The 26766-nt window shown below is 31.6% G+C and overlaps 1 protein-coding gene across 3 annotated transcripts in view; it reads right to left on the bottom strand.

The window, feature by feature from the left end:
* Positions 1-25386, bottom strand: part of LOC127734922 (myosin-2 heavy chain-like) — a 79669-nt gene extending 54283 nt beyond the window's left edge. For all 3 annotated transcript variants that reach the window (XM_052244960.1, XM_052244961.1, XM_052244962.1), the window contains exon 1: positions 25249-25386. The gene's annotated coding sequence lies outside the window, so the exon portion shown is untranslated. The remainder of the gene's footprint in view (positions 1-25248) is intronic.
* Between the last annotated feature and the right edge of the window lie 1380 nt (positions 25387-26766).

Raw genomic sequence — 26766 nt, 5'->3', positions numbered from 1 at the left:
TCATATCTTGATATTTTCTTTTATATTTACATAGATGGACCACTCCAAACTGGCACATACGACAAACGTTATGATTTCAACTACCAATTGTCAACCCATTTCTCAGCAATGACATATCGCAGGCAATACATTTAACTTGTGCGTGTTGACAATACACGTACTTCATTAACAGGGTTGTGCTCTTACACAAAAACTGCTCCAACAGAGGTATGAGAAAGAACGACTTAGATTAATACTACAAAAGTTTTTGGTCATCATCACGAATTGGTTGACAAATACGATGTGTCGGTGTCTAAACTCACTAATGACATCTTTTCGTGGTCTCCGATTTTTAGATACTAAAATCACATGAAGTGTTATGCATGCATAGCAGGAGACGCTTACCCTGAAAACGTACCAAGTCACACTCCTTTTGGAGTTTATGGATTCCTTCACTTTATTTTGATTACTGTAGTCTTAATTATACATAAAAAAGATCAAAGGTTAAGGGGAAAACGTGTATAAAGAACCTGTACCTTTTGTAAGTTTTTTTTAAGTTGTCTCACATATACATGATACAGTTTGTCACATTTTGATGATCAGTAATCTAATAACAGTGTTAATCAATACTATCATGAACTAATTGATTTTCTGATTGCTTATGTTTTTTCTCAAAACTACATATAACAAACGTGCTTACAAAAACTTGACTTCGCCAATTATATTCTTAGGGATGAATCACTGTATTAAAATTAATTAAAGGTTGCACCTCAAACAGGCAAAGTAGACCTCAAAATTTTTGCAGTTATATATGTTTATGTCATTATAAAAGAATTTTTCTGTATATGGCTTCAAACATGTGGGATGTCAGGGTTGAAATGTACCTGATGATGGTACTTCACGGAATATATGTTATGTTCACTAAAATCGGCACTATTAAATTGACGTGTAAAGAATATACTAACTAAGTAAAATAGATTCTGATTCTTTCAAAAATCGAAATAGTATAATGTTGTTGCAAATGCATATAGAAAAGACATAAGGGAGTTTATGGTGATTACTTCTGCAAAATACAGTAAAAAGTTTTAATGTAAAATATAGAAATGAGATATGATTGTCAATGACACAACTATCCAACATATTCCAAATGAAATGCAAGCTACCAAAAAGAGGTCAACGTACGGCATTCCACAATGTGCAAATACATACCGTATATTCATGTATAAAAGGCCTCGACATGTCTAAATTTAAAAAAAATCCAAAGGCTTGTTTTATGACAAAACAATACACGAAAAATAAATATAGTAGAAAGCAACCACTGAATTACAAGGCTCCTGACTTATATATCCAATTTGTAGTGGATTGTTTCTTGACTAATTGGATAACGAAGGTTAATTGTATTTTCATTAGAAGGCATGGAAACGAAACACAAATTTAGTTATTTATTTTTGACGGTCCACAATATCGACATTATATTTATATATCTACACATAGACATATCTATATATACATTCAAAGTGATTTTATGCTTTTAAAATAGAAATAGAATAGCATCCAGCAATTATACTGCAGAGATGAGTAGATGATCATTCCTATGCACTTAAAAATACTTCGTGTAATGCGATTAAACGTACTTTTTCAATATCTACGAGAAGGTAACACCCATAGAAACAAAAGTTGATGTTTTAAACAATTCAATTAGCCATGTCTATGCTAGTTAAGAAATTCACGAAAATTCACGAAAATCCATTTCAATTTTATTTATTTATTATAAAGATGTAGCAAAAATGATTCATAAGACATTCGTATTTTATACACTTTATTTCATCATGTTAATGATAAGAGTTGACGATGTGTGCGGTTGAATCGTTACGACTTTGCAGTGGTACGAATAGACCTTTAGTAGTACGAGTTGACATAATACGAGTTTTCACTTGTACTTGTTTCCCTGACTTGGGACTGGCACATTTAAATTGTTTTGGGTTTAAATATGTGTTAATGACCGTCCAACCCACCCCTTTCCTTGGGCAGTGGTGTAACAGCATAACATAAGAACAAACTAAAAAAATCAGTATCATAAGAACTTAATATAACCGTACATATACAGCACCACATATTTAGTTCAGTTTTATTGTTTAAAAACTAAATCAGTAATAGTACCGCTAAAAAAAATATTCAAAAATTTAACCCACGGTGTTAAATCAAGAACCTTTAAGGATAAGTTTCTATAATTTAATTTTGGATGTAACGCGTCTTCTGATTGGCTGACGTTGTTTTGTTTATCAGCTCATAGACATAATTTTGTCATGTGACCGTGTCGTCATCAACGTTTTTTCAAGGTTTACTCCGGTTTAAAATGGAATTTAGAATTAAATTATAAGAAATGACTACGCGGGTTATTCAGTGTGCACCACATTTTAGATGTTATTTCTTCATAGACAGAAAAAAAATTACAGTCATTCCTTAAATAAAATGGCAGGTACAGCCAAACTTATAAATCAAACATTTGTGTCTATGAAATAATTTAGTAAAAGCTCTACTTAATATGTGGAAACGAAATCCCTGACTTGATAATTTATTTAGGTCAAATGCTTAACACCGTCCAAAAGTGGAAACTTTACAATAGGGAATGACAAATCGTCCCTTTTATAGTAAATTCGTATATATAGTTGCCCATGTGAACAAACTGAACATATCTTAATCTAGAAAAAAGAACAATTATTGCTGTTAGTATTAGATTTATTTCAAATTAGTTCCATTGAGTAAATATCCGCCGTAAAGTTAGAAATGTTTGATAATTCAAATCAAAAATGTCATAAGGAAGCGGTAAGTGTTTATAAAATTATCAATGTATGCAATTTTGACGGATCTTCACTGAGATTGGTCATAAACTGTGACCCATAACAAACACGGACACGTCTGCTAAGGCGCGCAATTGGTGGCATTGAAATGCCTACAACCTGTCGATAAACTTTATTGCTGCCAAGAATCCATATATGTTGGCAAGTAGAATGATCTATTTGTTCTCAATTTTGAACTTTCTGTTTTTAGTTGTAGTACTTTTTTAATATAACAAGAATGTAGGGAATTTGACGAATACGTCATTGAAACAGTTATCCATAGATACTCCACATACACTTTCAAATCTGTTCTAAGGTTATGGCAAACATATAACCGTCAAGAAAGGTTCAATAAGTTTGTGTTTGTCACCATGATCTACATTCATAATATTGTATACATTACATAATATAACGCTAAATTATGAAAGACTTGGTAGGCGGTTTAGAATATGACCTAACATAATAATAAAAGTTTGACAATTTTCTTAAAAACGAAAGTAAAATAATAGATTTTAAAAAATAATGCAATATGCATGTTGACCTAAATACATGCGTTTGTAAATGTCCAGGAAAATTGAAAATTCTGTTTAGATTGATGATCTGAATAAACCAGGCCATTGACTTCCAGAAAATACTTTACTTGCTAGTTGATTGATTTCTTGATTTTGTATATGTGTAAGCAGACTTATAGATCTAATGTACTGAATGACGCGTTAAGGGCAGTGGTTGTTGTTATAGAAAGGAGAATTTTCAGGAATTCTATGAACTAGTTTCACTTTTATCATAGTCTTCAAATGATTTAAAATAAAATTCACTACATTTGACATTTATTTGTTATCTCTATATAGAATGAAAGCGTCTGATAAGTTCAAGCATACTATCTATTTATATGTAAAAACATCGCGGTTTCCACGCGAACATAGTATACTAGTTATACACCTTTATTTCAAAAAGAATATTTACTGACTCATGGTGGGCGGAAGTTTTTTAATTGAAAACTTATTTTGTTAAAGGCCTTGAGACGAAACACATAATCCTACATATAATTTAGGCTATTATCGTTGAACTGATGTTTTTGTTACTTCTTTTTATCATTTGTAGTTCTTGTGGATAGTAGAAAGGATATTGTTACTGTCAAGTTACAAAAATGTATGAGTTTATTAGACAAATGTTTCATCAAAAATATAATAGGAAATTTAATTTGTCCTATACAATATAACTTTGAATTTTCATTTTGCTTTTTCTAAGTTTTAATTGAAATGCAAAGTCATATCGGATACGGCTATTTTTCTGTAACATGCGTCCTTCCTGATTTCCAGTCGAAAAAAAAATGACCAGAAATGCTACAAATACCGTTTTAGTTATCATGTTAATTAAATTTGATCAAACAAACGGTGTTATTGCGCAATATAACTCATTAAAATTTAGAAAACACTGATAGTGTCCAAAGCAGTAATCTTGAAATTCAAACAATATTATTTAAACCGAGATCCAACTTTTAACAAACAAATTCTTCATCAATACAAAATTAAGATTTACTAAGTGGTTCAATTTTATTGATTAAATTGTCAAAAAAATTCGGTGTGGTCATTGAATTCAATTTGATATTTTTTAGATCTTGCTAGGGGAATATGTACATTAATTACACAAAACCATAATAATGTTAAAGATAATACTAAAAACAATAACTTATGATGACAAAAATATTGCCATAATTGATCAGATATGTCAATGTAACATGACTCGCTATTTTCAGATAAATTATAACAGTATGGCTAACAGTACCGTATATCCTATCCTATTTTATATGAAAATAAAGATGTGGTATGATTGCCAATGAGACAACTTTTCACAAGAGACCAAATGACACAGAGATTAACAACTATATAGGTCACCGTACGGCCTTCAACAATGAGCAAAGCCAATACCGCATAGTCAGCTATAAAAGACCCCGAAATGACAAATGTAAAACAATTCAAACGAGAAAACTAACGGCCTAATTTATGAACAAAAAAAAATAAATGAAAAACAAATATGTAACACAGCAACAAACGACAACCACTGAATTACAGGCTCCTGACTTGGGACAGGCACATACATACAGAATGTGGCGGGGTCAAACATGTTAGCGGGATCCCAATCCTCCCCTAACCTGGGACAGTGGTGTAACAGTACAACATAAGAACGAACTATAACAAGAGTGCACACGCTGAAATGTCCCGCCTTCTTTACTAATCATTGATATTATGATGATAGTCCTAAATATAAAACTTTACTACAACTATCACAAAAACTTAACATGATCTAAGAAAATGAGGTCAAGGTCATATAAACCGAACAAGAAATACATGTACACCTTACAATCATTCAATACACTAAATATAGTTGACCTATTGCTTAAAGTTTCTCAACTAAGAAAACTAAACATTGACCAATGAACTATGAAAATGAGGTCAAGGTCAGATGAACCACGGCAGGCAGACATGTACAGCTGACAATCCTTGCATACAACAAACATAGTTGACCTATTGCTTATTGTTTAAGAAAAACAGACCAAAACACAAAAATTTAACACTGAGCAATGAACCGTGAAAATGAGGTCAAGGTCAAATAAAACCAATGAGACTGACATGTACATCATAAAATATTTCCATACACCAAATATAGTTGACCTATTGCATATAGTATTAGAAAAAAAGACCAAAACTCAAAAACTTAACTTTGACCACTGAACCATGAAAATGAAGTCAAGGTCAGATGACACCTGCTAGCTAGACATGTACACCTTACAATCATTCCATACACCAAATATAGTAGACCTATTGCATACAGTATAAGAAAAACAGGCCAAAACACAAAAACTTAACTATAACCACTGAACCATGAAAAATGAGGTCAAGGTCAAATGACACCTGCCAGTTGGACATGTACACCTTACAGTCCTTCCATACACCGAATATACTAGACCTATTGCTTATAGTATCTGAGATATGGACTTGATCACCAAAACTTAACCTTGTTCACTGATCCATCAAATGAGGTCGAGGTCAAGTGAAAACTGTCTGACGGGCATGAGGACCTTGCAAGGTACGCACATACCAAATATAGTTATCCTATTACTCATAATAAGAGAGAAATTAACATTACAAAAAATCTTAACTTTTTTTTCAAGTAGTAACTGAACCATGAAAATGAGGTCAAGGACAATGGACATGTGACAGACGGAAACTTCGTAACATAAGGCATCTATATAAAAAGTATGAAGCATCCAGGTTTAACACCTTCTAAAATATAAAGCTTGTAAGAAGTTAGCTAACGCCGCCGCCGCCGTTGCCGCCGCCGCCGCCGCCGTTGCCGCCGCCGCCGCCGCCGGATCACATTCCCTATGTCAAGCTTTCTGCGACAAAAGTCGCAGGCTCGACAAAAATCAGTTGAAAAAGGCTTAACTCATCAGATGGATACAAATAGAAATACATCTAACAAAAACACAGAGTGGACGTGGCTGGGTACTTGTATATCCAAACAACAAAAAGACACTAAGTACAGATCTGAGAGTACTCGCAGTTACTTACAGCTAGTTCAAAGCCACTAACAACTAATAAAAAAATCATGCATCTAAGACTAAATTATCAATCAGTTCACATCCAACATCCAATGGATTTAGTTAAAGACGTCATAAACAGTCAGAGAAAAACATGACATTGTGCAATGCCAAGATACAGGTATCGACAGATTGTAGATCCATGAATGTGCATATGTATATAACAATAATCTTTAGTTTGCTTTTAATTTACTGATAACAAAATCAATATTAATACCAATAAAAACAATATTCAAAGATCTAATTACTGTGTTGCATTGGTAACCTTTTAGAATAAGTTTATTTAAAGGATCGTTAAGTTTACCAGGATCGTTTTTAAATTTCCGGGCACGGTAAACAACATCTCCGTAAAAATGAGGATGTGCTATCCCGTTTGAAATAAGTTTTCTACAGGTACAATCAAACTTCAAAACCAAATCTTTATATCTATGTAAGAATTTAGTAAAGGTTTTAAGTAATTTGTGGTAACGAAATCCCTGGCTTAATAATTTTCCTGACTACATAGATTACGTTCGTTAAAATCAAAAACGTCATAACAGACACGGACATAGCGATTTGTCTGAATTAATTGAAGTTTAAAAGTATTGTATCTCATCATCTCATCTTTTGAAGGTACAGGATAGTTTGGATTGCATTACATAAAACTGGCACGTTTTAGTTAATGTGAGGAATTACTAGGCATTGTTTGAGTTTCTTACTGTCACCACAATTTGACTCAATACTAACAGATTAGCTTCTGCTTCTGAAAACGGAAAAGTCAGGACAAAATTATCAAAACTCCTCCCTCTCTCTTTTCATTGAAGCGACAACTACTTGCTGGGTACTGAATATTTAAATGACATCTTTGTACAAGTTTTATCCAAGGTACACATATTACAATTAATTGACATGTCTTTTTCAGGACCTCAGTTCCATGTAGTTTGACATGAATGTTACCGGTGGTAATGAAGGGCCGAGATAATAAAGAACCGTGTGTTACTGGATTGAGGTCTCTATCTAAATGTATTATTAAAGTGCTTTGCATTGAGCTCAGTTCATTACTATGCAAATGCTTTCTTTGTGAAATAAAGATGTGTAAACAGACAACTCACATCTACATATGAACTGTAATGTAAGATGATTAAAACTGTCAGTACAAGCAATACATATTGAAGGAGCATCCATACAACAAAAATAGTTAAAGGGAGATTAAAGCACTTTAAATAACACAGTAAAAGATAGAAAAAATTACATTGAAAACACTTTTATCAGAATACACTGTCAGACATCTAAACATACTATCCACACTGATATGTGTCCTACTTGTTCGCGTTTGAATAAATTAAAGGAGATACAGGTTTTAGCTAAATGAAATATCTGAAACGTATGATTTAGAATTAGTACGAAAGCATCAGATCTTAGACAATTTTTACGTCAGTACACAAGCAGTAGGCTGTGTAAAAACATCGGTATTTTATTCAGAAATCTGAAGTTCTACCCTGAAGATTATATACAATTAAACTTATACATATACCTTCAATTTCTATTCGAAAACAATGTTTTCAGGAAATGTCTATTTGTTTTAGATCAAGGTGAATTATGAATTATATTTAGACAACGTAAATAAAAAGAAAACTTCATGTTTTGTAATATACTTTAAGATGATGAATAACCCATGCATTTGCTATTGGATAACATCACCGAAACGTGACACCGTGCTTCATACGCCTACTAAATTTGTAATTACAGAATCTGATTTGTGATGAAATTTCAAATGTGCCAACAATTTTGCAATTGATCAACAGCGTCCTTAACAGACATTTTACCAATGACTTAATCATTTTTCTCTGTTTGGTGTACAAATAATCAAAATGAATAGGAATATAAAATGGCGGATAAAATGAGCTATTGTAATTTGTTCATGATAATTGATCATTATAATAAAAAAGAAAACACTGAAGTTTTGACATGCACTACTCTTAAATTTTGAATTCAGCATTTGCAAATCATTACAATGAATGATATATTAAAACTATCGCGTAATTCATTTACACAATAACAAACACATAATAGAAGTTCGACAATTTTCTTAAAAACAAAAGTAAATTAAAAGATTTAAAAAATAATGCAATATGCTCGTTAACGTTAATACATGTGTTTGTTTATGTCCAGAGAAATTGAAAATCCTATTTAATATTATTAATTAACCAGGCCTTTGACTTCCAGAAAATACTTTACTTGCTAGTTTACCGATTTATTGATTCGATATATTGTGTAAACGGACTTATCTAATGTATTAAATAACAGGACAATAAAGCTGTTAAGGACAGTTGATGTTGTTATAGAAAGGTGAATTTTCATAGTTTATTGGTTAGTTATTATATTGCGGTTTCTACGCGGACATATACCGGTTTAAATTGAATAAAATAGTTAAATTGAAATACTGTCTTATCGACATTAAGTTTTCTGAAAATGTGTATCCTTCATAGATACACGTGTCACACTTATTTTTCCTTTTCGATATTTACAAATCTAAAGATAAAGGATGAACACATAAAGTGGGACAGTTTAACTGATGGATGATTAGGGTTTTGAATAAGGAAAAACCTTGTATGATTGTGTTCAACCGTTTGTTTTAACATTTGCGTAATCTTTTTCATCATTTTTCTTCAAATACTTTTACATCATAATAAATATGAAATATACTGAGTTCAACTTGAACACAAAAATGAAAGCATACAATAAACTGATGCAGATAGGTTTTTTTATTTATAATGAAAACCTATCTGCATCAGTTTATTATATGCTTTCATTTCTGTGTTTTAATGTAGATAAAGTACCGAACATTTACTAGCGAATCTATAGCGGGATCAGGATCCATGTCTAAATATCAACCTATCTAAAATTGACTTTGAAATATTTGCAATTCTGATCTGATATTAGTATTATATAAAATGCACGTTTTTCGACTTGGAGCATTACAGATATCAATGTTAGTTTATATCGAATTGAAAATAGTAGCGTTCAATTTTAAATTAATAGCTAATAAGAATTGACAAGGTGGCAATCTTAAACCATCTCAAACCACAAGTCCAATTAAACATAAATCACCTTGCCCAAAAAAGACACGACGTAGAGACGAACAACAATAATAAACAATACACAAAAAACTTTAGATTGAGCATTACGAACTATTACGACTCAATCATGTATAATTTGTAGTTGCGGACTTCAAAATCATTTGAATTCTGGTGGCTAGAACATACTCACCCCTTCTCGTTTAAAGGAAAATCAGTTTTTGTCCTTTTAATTTTCATAGCACATGCTTGTCAGGCACTATAAAATGCTATACATGAATGACTTTTCATTGTAGATTAATTACGAAAGTGAACTCTTAAAACTGCACTAACGAACTGAACAATTCCCCGAGGCAATTTCTATAGGAAAACAGCAAAAGAAAACAAAAATCATTTTGTCTGTTTATTGCAAATGAAAACAGGGGAATCGAACTATAAAAGCATTTTAAGTTGAGATTTCAACAATGTAAACGTTTACGGTTATATAATGGTACATAAAAAAAAAAAAATTGAAAAGGGGGCAAAGGTGTAGGTAAAATAATATTCAATCTAATTATTAAACGAGACATTAAAATCAATTTCTTTTTAAGAAACAATGACTGTTGGTAAAACAATCAAAGGAATTTTTGAAAAATAAACACTACATTCATCAATAAAAAAAGGTAGGCATCTGATGTTGAAACAATTGTAATTAATGAAATTTTGTCATTATTGAAAATTATACAATTTTAGAAAAGCTGATTTATATAACATTGTGTGCTTTTTAAAATGAAGGAATCTTATATATAAATTATAAGTATTGAATTGTACCTGAAGCAGAAGAATACTCCATTTTTTTTAATGATTTATCCTTTTTTGTTATCACAAAACTATCTCATTGCTATTCTATTCGATCTGTTGAAATGACCATCAAATATGATTTACATCCCTTTTACTAACCATGCTAACACTTTAAGTGAGCTTCAAATCTTCATAAAACATGACCAAGCATTATCTAACATATACATAGTTGTCTCATTGTGAATCATGCTACATCAACTTGTTTTTACTTTGATGCTTTTTGTGGTTATGTTTTAACCCTTTGCATTTTTCTGAGATTTTTACGTTGCCTTTAAAGTCATTTTGTATTAAAATGCACGTTTTATGCGGACTGAAATATATTTCATTAAATTACAAAAGTGCAGAAATATTGACCTTAATACAAGAAAACTTACATGCAAATTTAGAATTAGTGATCATTCCATCGCTATTGAAACTGGAAGATATAAAAACATTCCGCGCCCCCAAAGGCTTTGTAATAAGTGCAAAGTTCTGGATGATGAATCCCATTTCTTGTTATTATGTAAAATAGATAATGATTTAAGACATGTCTTTTTTAACGATTTGAAAACCCAATACAAAGATTTTTCTGATAATAAAATAAAATATATTCTAAATCCAACTACTAGTCAGCAAGTGAAATCTTTAGGATCCTTTATCAAACTGTCTATCATCTTTGAACTGTAAATGCAAATGTCATCATTATATTGTTGTTTATACATGAATTTGTTATAATGCCTTTGGCCCTCTCATGGGTGTAACTTGTGCTTAATAAAGTATTAATCAAATACTGCGATGTGTTTTTAAACTAATGATCACGCAACTCAAATTACCATGAGGTAGATATAGGAAGATGTGGTATGAGTGCCAATGAGACAACTCTCCATCCAAGTTACAATTTCCTTTGAACCATTTAAATTTGTCAAATTCAAAAATTATATATATATATTTTTTTCAAACAATGACTAACATTTGGTGATTCTAAGGCACCTATTTTGTTATATTTAGAAAAGGTAAATACAGAATATATCTTAAAACGAGACGATTAAAGGCTACAGTATATAATCATACTACTATGAGACATGTGTTGGTCATAAGTACTTTTCTAGGACCTATGGACAAAAATGTAGAAAGACAATGACAACAATGAATATTTTCTTACAACCATTAAAATTTGTCAAATTCAAAAATTACATTTTTTTTCCAAACAATGACTAATATTTGGCGTTCATGGTCTTTAGCATGCTGAACTTTCACGTCAAAATATACTTTGGTAGTGTTAAATTTCCTTCCTTTCCTTGATTGGTGTGTTCACGTTTCTCCAACATTTGATAATTAGACTAAAACAACATTAGGGGTAAGGGGGTCCTCTAAAGGACTGGCATATTGAACCTGTCTCAGTTCTTAACTAAAATATTGTCAAAAGGGGTATTTTTTTTAAAGATTTATTGTAAAATATTAACCAAACATATTTTTTTTTTCAATATTTGGTTTTTCATATTATTTTTCTTTAAATAGTCACAAGATTTTAAAAGACGATACAAATTTTAATTTTATAAAAATAAGGAGATGTGTTATGATTGCAAATGAGATAACTAACCACCAAAGTTCAAATGAAGTGAATGTAAGCAATTATAGGCAACCGTAAGGCCTTCAACCATGAGAAAACCCCATACCGTATAGTCGGCTATAAAAGGTGCCGACATGAAAAATATGAAACAATTCAATTGAGAAAACTGTCTGCCTAATTTATAACAAAACAATTTACGAAAAACAAATATGACAGACATAAACAAATGACAACCACTGAACTACAGGCTCCTGACTTGGGACAGGCACATAAAGAATGTGGCGGGTTTAAACACGCTTGTGAACGCTCATATTTTTGTTTATATTTTCCATAATAATGTATTATTGATTACAATGTTGCGATTTTGAATAAAAATAAACATTTTATTATCTGAGAGCTTTTGATTTATAGTAGCTTGAGTCTTTAAGCTTATATAAAAGTATCAAACGCTGCTTATTATCATAGATGTAGTATAATTAAATTTCTTAGTCCCTGTGCTGTGTAATGGTTCTAAAGGTGAATGCTCTATTCGACCCAGTATGTTGTTATATAGTCTGTAAAGGGTGTGAAGTTGATGTTAGTATAAATCTGATCTATGTCTGTTAGGGCATTTAAAAAACAGCTTTTTGCGTTAATGCCAGGAAATACAGAATATGCTGCATTTCGGATGGCGACTTCATAGTCCAGGAAGATAGTGGTAGGCTGAATTTGTAGTTTGTGTTGGTGGCATACATCTTTGAGTAAAGTCAGGAACCTTGTATATACTAGTTCGCTCTTGGCTGGAAGTAAACTGTGTACCAGTGGATGCATCGCACCGCCAATCATGTGTAAAGTTGGAAGAATATTCTCGGACAGGAGTAAAATGTACCATCACCATATATGATATCTAAAGCTGCTAAGTGTGTTAGATTCTTTTGAGTACTGAAAATTAGCATACGCCCAACTGTGTTGTCGTCTGTTAGCAGGAATGGGTCAACTTGGCAGTACGTGACCAAATACCATCTATGTAGATTTCATCAACAGTTTTTAGTAAAACTAGTAGGTTCCTCTTGCGTTTGTTGTACATGGAATTCTTGCAAGATGGGAAAGTTGGAATGTTCTCTACAAGTTCTTGTGTGTCTTCGTTCCAGTCGTCGTTTCTGAGTTTTACTAATTCTTTTTCGTAAATAGTTGGAATTAATGTCAGCTCATCTGTGCAGCGAACTTTCATTCTCTGGATGACATCATCTACCTTCGGCTGCATGTGGTCAAAACTATGGTTGTGGTTTGCTGAGACTTTGATCGGTATGTTGTTCAGAATATTGATGGTGGCAGGACAGTTTGCGGTGGAACACTTCCAGTAAGTTCGAATTCTTTGGCCCCTTTTGTTCTTAACATGGAACTTAAACCCACTGTATACAAGGTTTTAAGTAAAATGAACAGTTTTCACCCATTATTTCACATCTTTGATTATTGGTCCAAGTAATGTTATTGTTATAGTATACTTTTATTTCACATTTTAGGATTATATTTTGTAATAATATTATCTATCATCAATTTATTTGTTCCGATGACAATTTTTAAAGTTTACAAATTCTTTATTTTTAAGTATTTTTTTTGAAGAAAAAAAAAACATATTACAAATAAACAGTGTATTAATTTTTTTAATTTGTTTTTAAATAATATTATACTTAAACAGTGTATGAAATATGTTTTCTTTTAAAAAATACAGGTAAATCTCAGGTGAATTTTTAATTAACCTTAATTGATATAAAAACAAAATATTTATCAAAACATATATTGTTATTTGCATGTGAGATTAGAAGGAATAGTGATTTTTAAAAAGTGGGAATAGGAGGAAGACACCATTTAGTTCACTCTGTATTCTATATTATGAAAATAAGAGATCAAAAGCTTAAAGATCAAAGCTATTGTGGCAAGTTGTTTGTGTTGAAATACTTTAACTTGATCGTGAATAATATATTAAGACAGACCAAATATTAATTAAATAGAAAGAAACCTTCATGTTTTGTCATATAATTTTAGATAAGGAATAATCAATCGAAGAATAACATGATCTTGTACAATGCCAAAATGTAGGTATAGCAATATTGTAGAACCGTAAATGTACATACATGTAAGTGTATAACATTGACATTTATTTTGGTTTTAATCTACTGATAGCAAAATCAACATCTAACCGATAAAATAATATTCAAAGATCTGATTACAGTGTTGAATTGGTAACCTTTTAGAATAAGTCTATTTAAAGGATCAATAAATTGATCTGGATCGTATTTATTATTTACGTCTTAGATAAGCAATATCACCGCTATTCCGTTTGTAATAAGTCTTCTGCAAGTACAGCCAAACGTCCAAACCAAATATTCGTATCTATTGAAGAATTTAGTAAAGGTTGAAATCATTTGAGATAACTGCATAGAAAACTAACGACTGTGCAACACAAACCACACCAAACAAATTTAGGTGTGATCTCTGATGCTCTGTAAAGATAAGAAAATCCTGAGCCATTAGTGGAACCCATCATGTTGTTCATGTTAAGTATAAATCTGGTGATTATTCTCAATCGGTAATGTGGTTATGACAGTTTTTGGTGGGGTTCGTGTTGCTCAGTCTCTAGTTTTCTATGTTGTGTTTTGTGCACTGTTGTTTTTCTGTTTGTTTTTTTCTTTTTAAGCCATGGTGTTGTGAGTTTATTTTTGACTTATGAGTTTGAATATCCCTTTGGTAACTTTCGCCTCTCTTTTGCAACATATCTGTTGTCATTTTTTACATAGATATTCTACAACAGACGAATTTTTAGGTATCCCTTCCTAACTACTGTTCATAAATTTATTAAATGTTAACAATCTAATTTTGATAACATACATAACTTAAGTAGAACATTTTTTGCTGTAAAAATTCCATCTTAAAGAAGTGATATTGAATTTGATTTTTAAAATGCAATCAACGTCGAAACAACGTTCAATCAGCATTTGACGAATTTTGTGTATTGTTGAAGGATGAAATGGATAATAAACTTCAAAAAATAAAACCTAAAACTGATTTCAACGAATACGGTTTTGATGAAATTCCTGCTGAAGTTCTGAAAAAAACAAACAGCATTAGACCTTTTGCACATAATATGCAATGGTTGCTTCGAACTTGTTATAGTCCCGGATCAATGGACAAAAGGAATAATTAATCCTAATTTAAAAAGTGCATCAGACACGGGTAACAACCCTCTCAATTACCGAGAAATAACACTTATTTCTGTTCCGAGTAAAATTTACTGCTATGTTTTAAACGCAAGAATTTCAGCATGGCTAGATGATTATAATATTTTCTGCGATGAACAGAACGGGTTCAGGGGAAAAAATAGCTGTGAGGAACATATGTATACATTACACACCATTATCAATGACCGTAAAATAGCGAGACTCTCAACTTTCGTTTGCTTTGTGGACATGCGTACGGCATTCGAAACTACAACGAATATTAGACGTGGTTCTTGGTGTAATGAATGGAAACTTCATATTAATGCTGGCTTAACGCAAGTTGTCCATTTTAGAAACCCTTCAATTGGCCGTAGTAACTACTTATCTTCGTGCTCTAATACCAACATCGGATGCGCTGATTCATACAAGTACCTCGGCTTTTGGCTGGATGAACATTTGAAAATGAACAAAGCTGTTCGGGAATTGGCCAAGTAGGCTATTCGTGCACTAGGCGTCCTATACGGAAAATTTATAAGTAGTGAATGTATGACTCATCGTGTTTTCTTTAAGTTGTATGAATTCAAATTTAGCCTTTCTTCTTCTATGGAAGTGGTATATGGGGAACAAGACAATATGGTGTGATTTACAACGTTCAAAACAAAGCATGAAAATTATTTCTAGCTGTAGGAAAACGAACATCAAACTCAGCAGTGCGTGGCGATTTGGGACTAATTACATGTTTCAACAAAAAAAAACTGTCATGCATTCGTCTATTATGTAGGTTGAAACGCATAGACGATGACAGACTAATTACAACGGTGTCGGACCGGGCCTGAAGACGTCGGAAAGGATGGCACAAGCAAGTGATTGGTTTTATAAAATCTATCAAATGTCATTAAAATCAGCAGTATATCCAATTAAAGACAAACTGACAATTCGAGATAATGGTGAATTTCAATCTGAACTTTTTAATGACAAAAATCAAGCAAATGGAATATAATTACGAATTTATCGCTTATACAAAGAAATGTTAAAACATAACAATATATACAGCGTAACATCCCACGTTCCGTAAGACGAACAATGTCACTCTTTAGAAGTGGTTATTGAAACGAGACGATACTTCAGACACCAGATACCTTTTGAATGAACGATTTTGTAATTTGTGTGACAATTAAACTGTAGAAAATGAAATACACTTCATGATGAACTGTCTGCTCTATTCTGACATTCGATTTTAACTATTACAAAATGCTAAACGGTTAATAGATAGTTTTGAAATGTTTACAACGGTACACAAATTTACATCTATAATGAAATGTAATGAAACCCAACCACTTTTAGCTCACATACTCCATAAATGTTTTATGAGACGTAAAATTGTTCATAGCATAATTAGAACTTATTGTATTGCTTTAGTAATTTTTTTTTACAATGTAAATCTCTCTTATCGACTTTTGAAGTTAACGTAAGCTTACTGAATTTTTACGTAACCTTTACCCTAGTGATGTTTTTAAACGAATTAGATATAAGAAGATGTGGTATGAGTGCCAATGAGACAGCTCTCCATCCAAGTAAAAATTTATAAAAGTAAACCATTATAGGTCACAGTACGGTCTTCAACACTGAGCCTTAGCTCACACCGAACAGTAAGCTATAAAGGGCCCCAAAAATTACTAGTGTAAAACCATTCAAACGGGAAAAACAACGGTCTTATCTATATAAAAAACGAGAAACGAGAAACACTTATGAACCACATCAACAAACGACATCTACTGAACATCAGATTCCTGACTTAGGACAGGTACAAACAAATGCAGCGGGTTTAAACGTTTTAATGGTACCAAACCTTCACCCTTTTTCTGAAACAATAGTGTAACATCACAACATAGAAAGACACACTATAATATATCAACTGAAATAGCTTTGCTCAATCAAAGGACATATTAACACCATTGAACATACACTGAACAAATAAATTTGACCTATGATACAATGTAAATACAAAATAAATAAACTAAGGGAAGAATAATAAAAGTAACATGTTATATCGGTATATAATGTTAAACAATTAAAGAAAAACAATATGCTCGAACAAAAATATCAGCCATTTGCAATAACTTTAAACACAGGTAAATGAAAATAATTTTATTGTTAGGTAAACGTGTAAACTTTAATGATAATTCTTGTTTTATCGTTGATTTGTATTATTAAGTTCAAGATTATTATTATTTTGAAGAGTTCACAAATAGATACTTTATAATCATATGAACATTTTAAATGATGTAAAACATGACTATGCATTTTTGTAAAAAATATTTTCCCTTAGTATTATTATCATAGTTTTTATTTGTATATACAGTGTATCATAAGTCTTTTGCAGCTGGGTATTGATACTTTTTTCATGATGTTGTTTTGTAATTTTATTATAGATCAATATGTGACACTTAGTATATAATTTTTTCGAGGGGGCGTTTCTGTTTTTATGTTTTAGTACTTTTTTTTATATAAATTCGACGTGTACACCATTGAAACAGTTATCCATAGATACCCCACAATACTTTCACGTTGGACGTTAAGCAACCAACAATCAATCAATCATACTTTCAAATCTGTTCGAAGGTTATGGCAAATATATAATCGTCAAGAAACGTTCAATAAGTTTTGGGTTCGTCACCCTGTGATCTATACTGTAAACAGTTTCTTATTACATATTAATAATATATTAGTAATTATGAAAGACTTTGTAGGCGGTTTAAAATCTGATCTTTCTAAATTATTGATTGGTAATTTTCTTGAAACGAAAGAAAAATAAAGGATTAAAAAAATTAAAATCCAAAACGCATTTTGGCGTTAATACGGGTGGTTTTTTTTTCATGTCCAAGAAAATGGAAAATCTTGATTATATTAAGATTATAAATCAACCAGGCCTTTGATTTCCAGAAAATACTTTACTTGCTAGTTGAACGAGTTGTTAATTCGGTATATTGTGTAAACGGAAGAATTTAATGTTACGGACAATAAAACTGTTAAGGGCAGTTGTTTTAGTGATAGAAAGGGGTATTTTCATGAATTCTATGAAGTAGTTTAACTTAAAACTTAGTCTCCAAAATAAAATACATTTGACCTAGTTTATTGGTTAGTCAATTGCCTTATTTCTATAAAGATTAAAAGCGTCAGATTAACTCAAGCATACGATTTATTTACATTTCTACGGAGACATATACCGGTTTAAATTGAACATAATACATAAAATGAAATACTGTCTTATCGACATTAAGTTTTCTGAAAATGTGTATCCTTCATAGATACACGGGTCACAGTTATTGATCCTTTTCGATAACTACATGTCTAAAGATAAATGATAAACACATAAGTGGGACAGTTTAATTGTGATGGATGATGATGTTTTTGAATAAGGAAAAACCTTGTATGTTTGTGTTCCACGTTGTTTGTTTTCACATTTGCGTAATATTTTGGATCAATTTTCTTCAAATACTATTACATCATAACCAATACAAAATATGCTAAGTTCAGCTTAAACACAGAAATGCAAGCATACAATAAACTGATGCAGATAGGTTTCATAATTTTAACGAAACATTTACTAGCGAATTTCGAGAAGGATCAGGATCACGTCTAGAAATCTAATTATCCAAAATTGACTTTGAAATATTTGCAAACCTTGTCTGATATTAGTATTATAATAAAATGTACGTTTTTCGACTTGGAGAATTTCATTACAAATATCAATGTTAGTTTGTATCGAATTAAGCATAGTTGCGTTCAAGTTTATATTAATAGCTATAATGAGAATTAACAAGTTGGCAATCTTAAACCATCTAAAACCACAAGTCCAATTAAGCAGAAATCTTCATGTCCAAAGTAAAAACAACGCAGAAACGAACAACAATAATAAACAAAACACAGAAAACTTAAGATTGAGCATTACAAACTATTACGACTCAATCATGTATAATTTGTAGTTGCTGACTTCCACGTCATTTATATTCTGGTGGATAGTTGTCTTATTGTGAAACATACTCCATCTCTTTTTTTTTCATTTTGATGCTTTATGCGGTTATGTTTTAACCCTTTGTATTTCCCTGCGATTTTTATGTTGCCTTTTCAAGTCATTTTGTACCAAAAAGCACGTTTTACAAAATATTGACATACCCTAATCTTAATACAAGGAAACTAATATGCTAATTTAGAATTTAGAATTAGTGATCATTCCCTCGCTATTGAAACTGGAAGATATAAAAATATTCCACGCCCTGAAAGGCTTTGCAAAATTCCGGATGATCAATCCCATTTCTTTCTTTTATTAAGGAATGACTGTAATATTTAATTTTAAATTCCATTATTTTATTAAGAAGTAAATCATGAAAAAACGCTGGTAACGTCAAGGTCACATGACAAAATTATGTCTATGAACTGATAGACAAAACACTTTTAGCCATCCAAATTCACAATTCACATCCACAATTAAATTATTGTAAAATAAATAATGATTTAAGATATGTCTTTTTCAAACGAAAATAAAACCAATACAAAGGTTTTTCTGATAATAAAACGAAATATGTTCTAAATTTCAACTACATTGTACTAGTCAGCTAGTGAAATCTTTATGATCCTTTATCAAACAGTCTATGGAACTGAGGACACTTGAGGTCATTTGTTGTGTTTAATATTTTATTTTATTTTCATGTAAATACAAATGTCATCATTATATTGTTGTTTATACATGTAATTGTCATTATGCCTTTAACCCTCTTATGGGTAAAATATGTGCTTAATAAAGTATTAATTAAACTTTGTGATGTGTTTTAAACTAATGATCATGCAACTCAAATTATCAAATCATAAAGAACACCAAACCGAAAAATGTAGTGAATAAATGAAATAATCTACATGATAACTTTGTTCACTTTGGATCTTGCACCACATACAGCATACTATAAATATTCTCAAAACATTCACCCCTAAAATTTTTCTTGATTTGTAGTTCAAATTGGTATTATAATGATTCTAAAGCACATATTTTGTTATATTTAGAAAAGGTAAATACAGGATATATCTTAAAACGAGACGATTAAAGGCTAACATGTATTTATACTACTACTATTAGACATGTTTTGGTCATAAGTTAAAATCTTTTTTTGCAGGAACTATGGACAAAAAATGTAGAATAACAAGTACAAGAAGACATTTCCTTTGAATCATCAAAATTTGTCAAATTAAAAAAAAAGGTATTATGATGATACTAGGCACCTATTTTGTTATATTTAGAAAAGGTAAATACAGGATATGACTTAAAACGAGACGATTAAAAGCTAAAATATTTTTATCATACTACTATGAGACGTGTTTTGGTCATAAGTTAAAATCTATTTTTGACCTACGGACAAAAATGTAGAAAGACAAGAACAAGAAGACATTTCCTTTGAATCATTAAAATTTGTCGAATTCAAAACATTACATTTTTTTCAAATAATGACGAACATTTTTTTTTTCATGATCTTCAGCATGCTGAACTTCCACAACAAAATATACTTTTGTATTGATAAATTTCCTTGCGTTCCTTGTTAGTGATTTGTTTGCTTGAATAAAGATAATCATCTCAGTTGGTGCGATGTGCACGTGTTTGTTTTGATGTCTCAGATTTCAATGACCGAAATATTTTCATTCCTAAAAAGTTAAACGTTAATACCATGGATATATTTGTAATAAATTAGCCAAGACTTTTAATAAATTTATTTTGCGAAGATTTTTTATTTTATAATCTTGCATTATGCCTAGACATTCAAAGTCGATATTTGAATTGTCTTTAAACAAGTCAAATATGACTCTGGAAGGAATTCAGAAATCGGGTGAAAAGTCTCATGAAATATTTTATGAATATCCACTGATGCATTGATTAATTGATGTCAATTAGAATCTGTGAAATTTGATAAAAGCTAAAAAATATTTCATAAATAGTTGAAATTTTCTTTCAGAATTTTTCCAGAAATTCTCTGATCCCGAGAAACTCACAATTTTAAGTAGAAAATTTCTCTATAAAATAAATGAAAACACATATATGATTAATTATCATGTCATTGTAAACAAATTATAAAAAAAAAATAGTGATTTTTTTTGCCACATTCAACAAAATGATATTATTAGGTAGCTAGACATTTAACAGATACTTCACATTAACCTCCCATTATATATTGAACATTTTGAATATATTTAGGCCAGAATATTTATTGTCATATAAAAATAAGGAAATGTGGTATGATTGCCAATGAGACAACTATCCACTTAGTTCAAATGAAGTACATGTTAGCAATTATAGGCAACCGTACGGCCTTCAACAATGAGAAAAACCCATACCGTATAGTCGGTTTTAAAAGGCCTCGACATTAAAATATGAAACAGTTCAATTGAGAAAACTAACGGCCTAATTCATAATAAAACAATTTACGAAAAACAAATATGACAGACATGAACCAACGACAACCACTGAACTACAGGCTCCTGACATGGGACAGGCACATATTTAAAGAATGTGGCGGAGTTACTGTGGATTCAATATTATTCGTTGGATACCAATTTTCGTGGATTTCGTGGGTACAGGGGAACCACTAATTTAAATGTTAAACGAATTACAAATTTTCCAAGGAATTTATGCGGACTTTGCCAAAACAACGAAATTTGCCCATGAAAATAAAAGTATTCACAGTAATCAAAAGTCATGTTTGTTAGCGCTCAGTCCCTTCCCTAACCTGGGACAGTGGTGTTACATCACACCATAAGAACAAAATATAAAAAAAACAGTTGAAAAGGGTTTAACTTATCAGATCGATACAAAGCAGAAAAAAACATCTAAAAAGGAAAAAAAAAAGAGAAGACCGGACGTGGCAGAGCATTTATACATCCCAAACAACAACAAAAAACACAAAGTGCAGATCTGAGAGTACTTTACAGCTAAATAAAAAAAAAATCTTGTATCTAAGATTAAATATCAATCAGTACACATCCAACATCCAATGGATTTATTGTAAAGACGTCATTAACAGTCAGAGAAAAACATGACATTGTGCAATGCCAAATTATAGGTATCGACAGATTGTAGTACCTTGAAAGTGCATTATTGTTGGTTATGGTCAGATTATATATTTCAATCTTAATGCATATGGGGACTACAATATTCATTTTCAAAATTTTCCAGCCACCCTAACCCACTCCCCTTAATCGAATGGTCGTCCTTTTATATTGTTTGTACAATTCGCAATTACATAATCTGATAGTTGATACCATTTCAAAAGTGCACAATACAATATTCAACCAATGACTTACATTTTCATTGTTTGGTTTACGAATAATAAAAAATGCAAAGTCGCTAAATGTCTAAAAACGTGGATTTAAATGTGATGTTGTAATTTATGTTGAAAATTTATTTAATATTTAATATGTCAGTATAAAAAATGCACGCTACATCGAATGACCTGATTGTTCCACAAACAAACACGTATTTTCTGGAAAATGAAGGGGTATTTAAACTCATTATTTAACACTTTCTAAATATGATATTCCGTAAAATAAGCCGGACCTGTAAAAATCATTACACAAACAAACGGTGTACTTTTTGCTGCGGTTGCACTGTCCATATTGAAAATGAAACGGAAATCTAAAAATTAAACTAAATTTCAAACCTACAATAACGTTTCTAGAAAAAGCTTTAGTTTCATAAACATATATAAAGGCTATAGAACAAGATTTAATTTGGTACAAATAGGAATTTGAAAAATCCAATGTGGATATTTAAACAATTGCTTGTTTGCCATACTGTCCATAACTACAACCACTGAATTACAGGCTCCTGACTTGGAACAGGCACATACAGAATGTGGGGGGGGGGGGGGGGTGGGGGGGGGGGGGGTGGGGTGGGGTGGTGGTGGGGGGTTAAATATGTTTCCTGGCGCCAACCCACCCCTTCCCCTAACAACCCCCTCCCGTCCCTAATCTGTGGCAGAGGTGTGTAACAGAACAACATAATAATACACTATAAAAATCAGTCGAAAAGGGCTTAACTCATCAGATTGATACAGAGCATATAAAAAACCCTAACAAAACTCAAAAGACACAAAGTACAGACCTGCGAGTACTCGCAGTTACTGAAAGCCAATAACAATTAATAAAAAATCATGTGTCTAAGACTAAAATATCAATCAGTACACATCCAACATCCAATGGATTTAGTGAAAGACGTCATTAACAGTCGAGAGAAAAAAACATGATCTTGTACAATGCCAAAATGTAGGTTTAAAAAAATGGTAGAACCATAAATGTACATACATGTAAGTGTATAAACATTAATATTTAATTTCATTTTAATTTACTGATAACAAAATCAACATTTATACCGATCAAAGGTCTGATTACAGTGTTGAATTGATAACCTTTTAGAATAAGCCTATTTAAAGGATTGATCGTGTCTAAATTTACGTCTTAGATAAGCAATATCACCGTAAAAATGAGAATGTGCTATCCCGTTTGTAACAAGTCTTCTACAAGTACATCCAAACTTTCAAACCAAATATTCGTATCTATGGAAGAATTTAGAAACGGTTTTAAGTAATTTGAGGTAACTGCATAGAAAACTATCGACTGTGCAACACGAACCACACTAAACAAATTTAGGGGTGATCTTTGATGCTCTGTAAAGATAAGAAGATCCTGATCCATTAGAGGAACCCATCATGTTGCTTATGTTAAGTAGAAATCTGGTGATTATTCTCAATCGGTAATGTGGTTATGACAGTTTTTGGTGAGGTTCATGTTGCTCAGTCTTTAGTTGTGTTTTGGACACTATTGTTTGTCTGTTTGTCTTTTTCTTTTTAAGCCATGGTGTTGTGAGTTTATTTTCGACTTATGAGTTTGAATATCCCTTTGGTATCTTTTGCCTCTCTTTTGAAACATATCTGTGGTAATTCTTTACATAGATATTCCACAACAGTCGAACTTTTAGGTATCTCCTCCTAACTATTGTTCATAAATTTATCAAATGTTAACAATCTTATTCTAGTAATGTACATAACTTAAGTAGAACATTTTTTGCAGTAAAAAATTCCATCTTAAAGAAGTGATATGTAGATCGTTTCCAGACACAAAATCCTAACATATACAAGAGAAAAACAAAATACATAAAAGAACAGAGTTCCAATGTCCCCCGCGTTGCACATATTTTATCTATCCAAGGTACAAGGGCAATAACTAAATAAAACACTTTTTTTGTAGCGCTAACGAGGCAATTTTCTATAAATTTGATATTTCCAAGGGGCATAGCTCTTTTAAAAAAGTCGATCGGCCATCATTATTGAACGAGTCCGAGATATTGCTGATATTAACCTATTATAGTATAAGATTTAGAAAAATCTGGCAAGATTTGTACCCGTGACAGCGCTAACGAGGCCATTTTCCATCAATTAAATATTTCCAAGGGGCATAACTCTTTTACAAAAAGTCGACCGGCCACCATTATAGAACTTGTCCGAGATATTGTTAATATTAACCTATAGTATAAGTTTGTTAAAAATCTGGCAAGAATTGTCCCCCTTGAGAGCGCTAACGAGGCCATTTTCCATAAATTTAATATTTCCAAGGGGAATAACTCTTTTAAAATAAGTCGATCGGCCACCATTATATAACTTGTCCGAGATATTGTTGATATTAACCTATAGCATAAGTTTTATAAAAATTTGACAAGAATTGTACCTGTGAGAGCGCTAACAAGACCGGACGGACGGACACACGGACGGACGGGACAGACGGACGGACGCCCGGTATTTTCATATCCCCCGCAACGCGTCACGCGGGGGACAATAATTGTCGGTCTAAGATCTTTGAATGACCGTTCCTAATGAATGTTAATTAGAAAAACACTTCTGGGAACACCAAATTTATAGTGTTATTTTAGCCTTAGATAACCTGTAGTTGCTTGAAAAAGAGGGACGAAAGACTCATAGATCGAAAACAAACTGACAACGCCATGGCCAAAAATAAAAAGACAATCAGACAAATAATAGTACAGATGACACAACATAGAAAACTAAAGACTAAGCAACACGAAACCCACCAAAAACTGGGGGTGCTTGACTTTACTTCATTTTGAAAAGAAAAATTAAAAAAAATCACTTACCACTAAAAACTTCTTTTTGTTGCAAAATTTAAACATCAATGGTCCTTGAGGAAGATTTCAAAGGTTTTGGTACTGCTTTATTTCCGCATGTATAAGTCGATTACATGTCGGCCATTTTTGTCGCCACCAACAACGAGTTTGACGTATTAACCGGAAAATTTTTAACCACTCACATATCGATTTCAGGAAAAAACTACCCTTTAAATTTTGTTTACTTGTGTAAGGGTCAAGAAAAAGAAGTCCTTTTTACGCACAACCAGCGGTTAATCAAAAGATCTAAATTTTCTTTACAATTATTGAAGTTTAGAAAACAAACATACTTTTATGTTTTGGCCGAACTAAAAAATTACGACACATGTTAGTAAACGTATCAACTTCAGTGCACCTCAACCATGTTTCGTCCGGAGAAATGCAAGACCAAAATTTATCGGAAGCCTAAAGCATTAAACGCTTGCAGTTTTTCATGATTTCAAAACTAAACAAGACCAGAGAAAACAAATGCAACTTTGCCTCTATGAGAATTTTTACCTTAGTTTTAATCATTGAAAGGGTTTTCATAGACTGATATGGCCGCCATTGAAATAAATCATATTAGTCACTCCGGTACCAACATGCTGGCTACTGAGTTGATAGTTATACATTTTTGGTAGACTGACACACAATTAGCAGCTCAACTGATTAAGCGGCATAATGTAAAAACATATGCGGCTGTGCAAAACAACTATTTTCGAAGAATTCTTTTTGCGGTTTAGTGGAGACAAAAAGTCCGATGTCTAGGAAAGCAAAACCAAGTGGCATGCACATTATACCCAAACCGTCTCAGGGTAGTAAATAGCCGCCTTAGCTTTAGGTCAATTAGATAATTTAGAAATTGAATATTTACAATATAAAATGAATGATATACATTTTCAAGCATAAAAGCACTTATTTGTGCGGATGGTATACTTGTAGTCTAGCAGTTTTAAAGCACTTGCACTTACTTATTTGGAATTGCAGCAATTTAAACGTATGATTCCTATTTCAAAACGAATCTCTGGAATAACAATCTTACAAATGCGATGGCTAGCCGAAAAAAAACCCACCATAAAACAATTTCTGCCTTTTTATGTGTACGGTCTAAACACCCCATCCACTATATTAATTTTAAATTAGTAACTGTATTGAAAATGAATAATTAAAAGATTAGTTAGTTGATAATCTATCGTGCTTACCTTTACGGGTTATATCTCTAAAATGAATCGTTTATTTTGCCTGAACATATAAACAAAAAGTCGATTTTCAGAAAATATACAACTTATCATTGTACATTTTATAGAAATCCTTAGCATTAGAATTGTTGACAATGATTAGTTATTTAATTAAAAATTATATAATCTACGACATGATTAATTGTACGTTAAAAGATATTTTTTCTGTACAAATGATAAATTGTATATTTTCTGAAAATTAATCTACTTTGTATTTAATCTGCGTGTTCGTCACATTCTTACGATCCTTTATGTCCTAACCCTTTCAAAA

This window comes from Mytilus californianus, unplaced genomic scaffold, assembly GCF_021869535.1.
Source record: "Mytilus californianus isolate M0D057914Y unplaced genomic scaffold, xbMytCali1.0.p SCAF_3, whole genome shotgun sequence".
In the NCBI taxonomy this organism is placed as follows: domain Eukaryota; kingdom Metazoa; phylum Mollusca; class Bivalvia; order Mytilida; family Mytilidae; genus Mytilus; species Mytilus californianus.
This window is presented reverse-complemented; position numbering and strand designations above follow the sequence as displayed.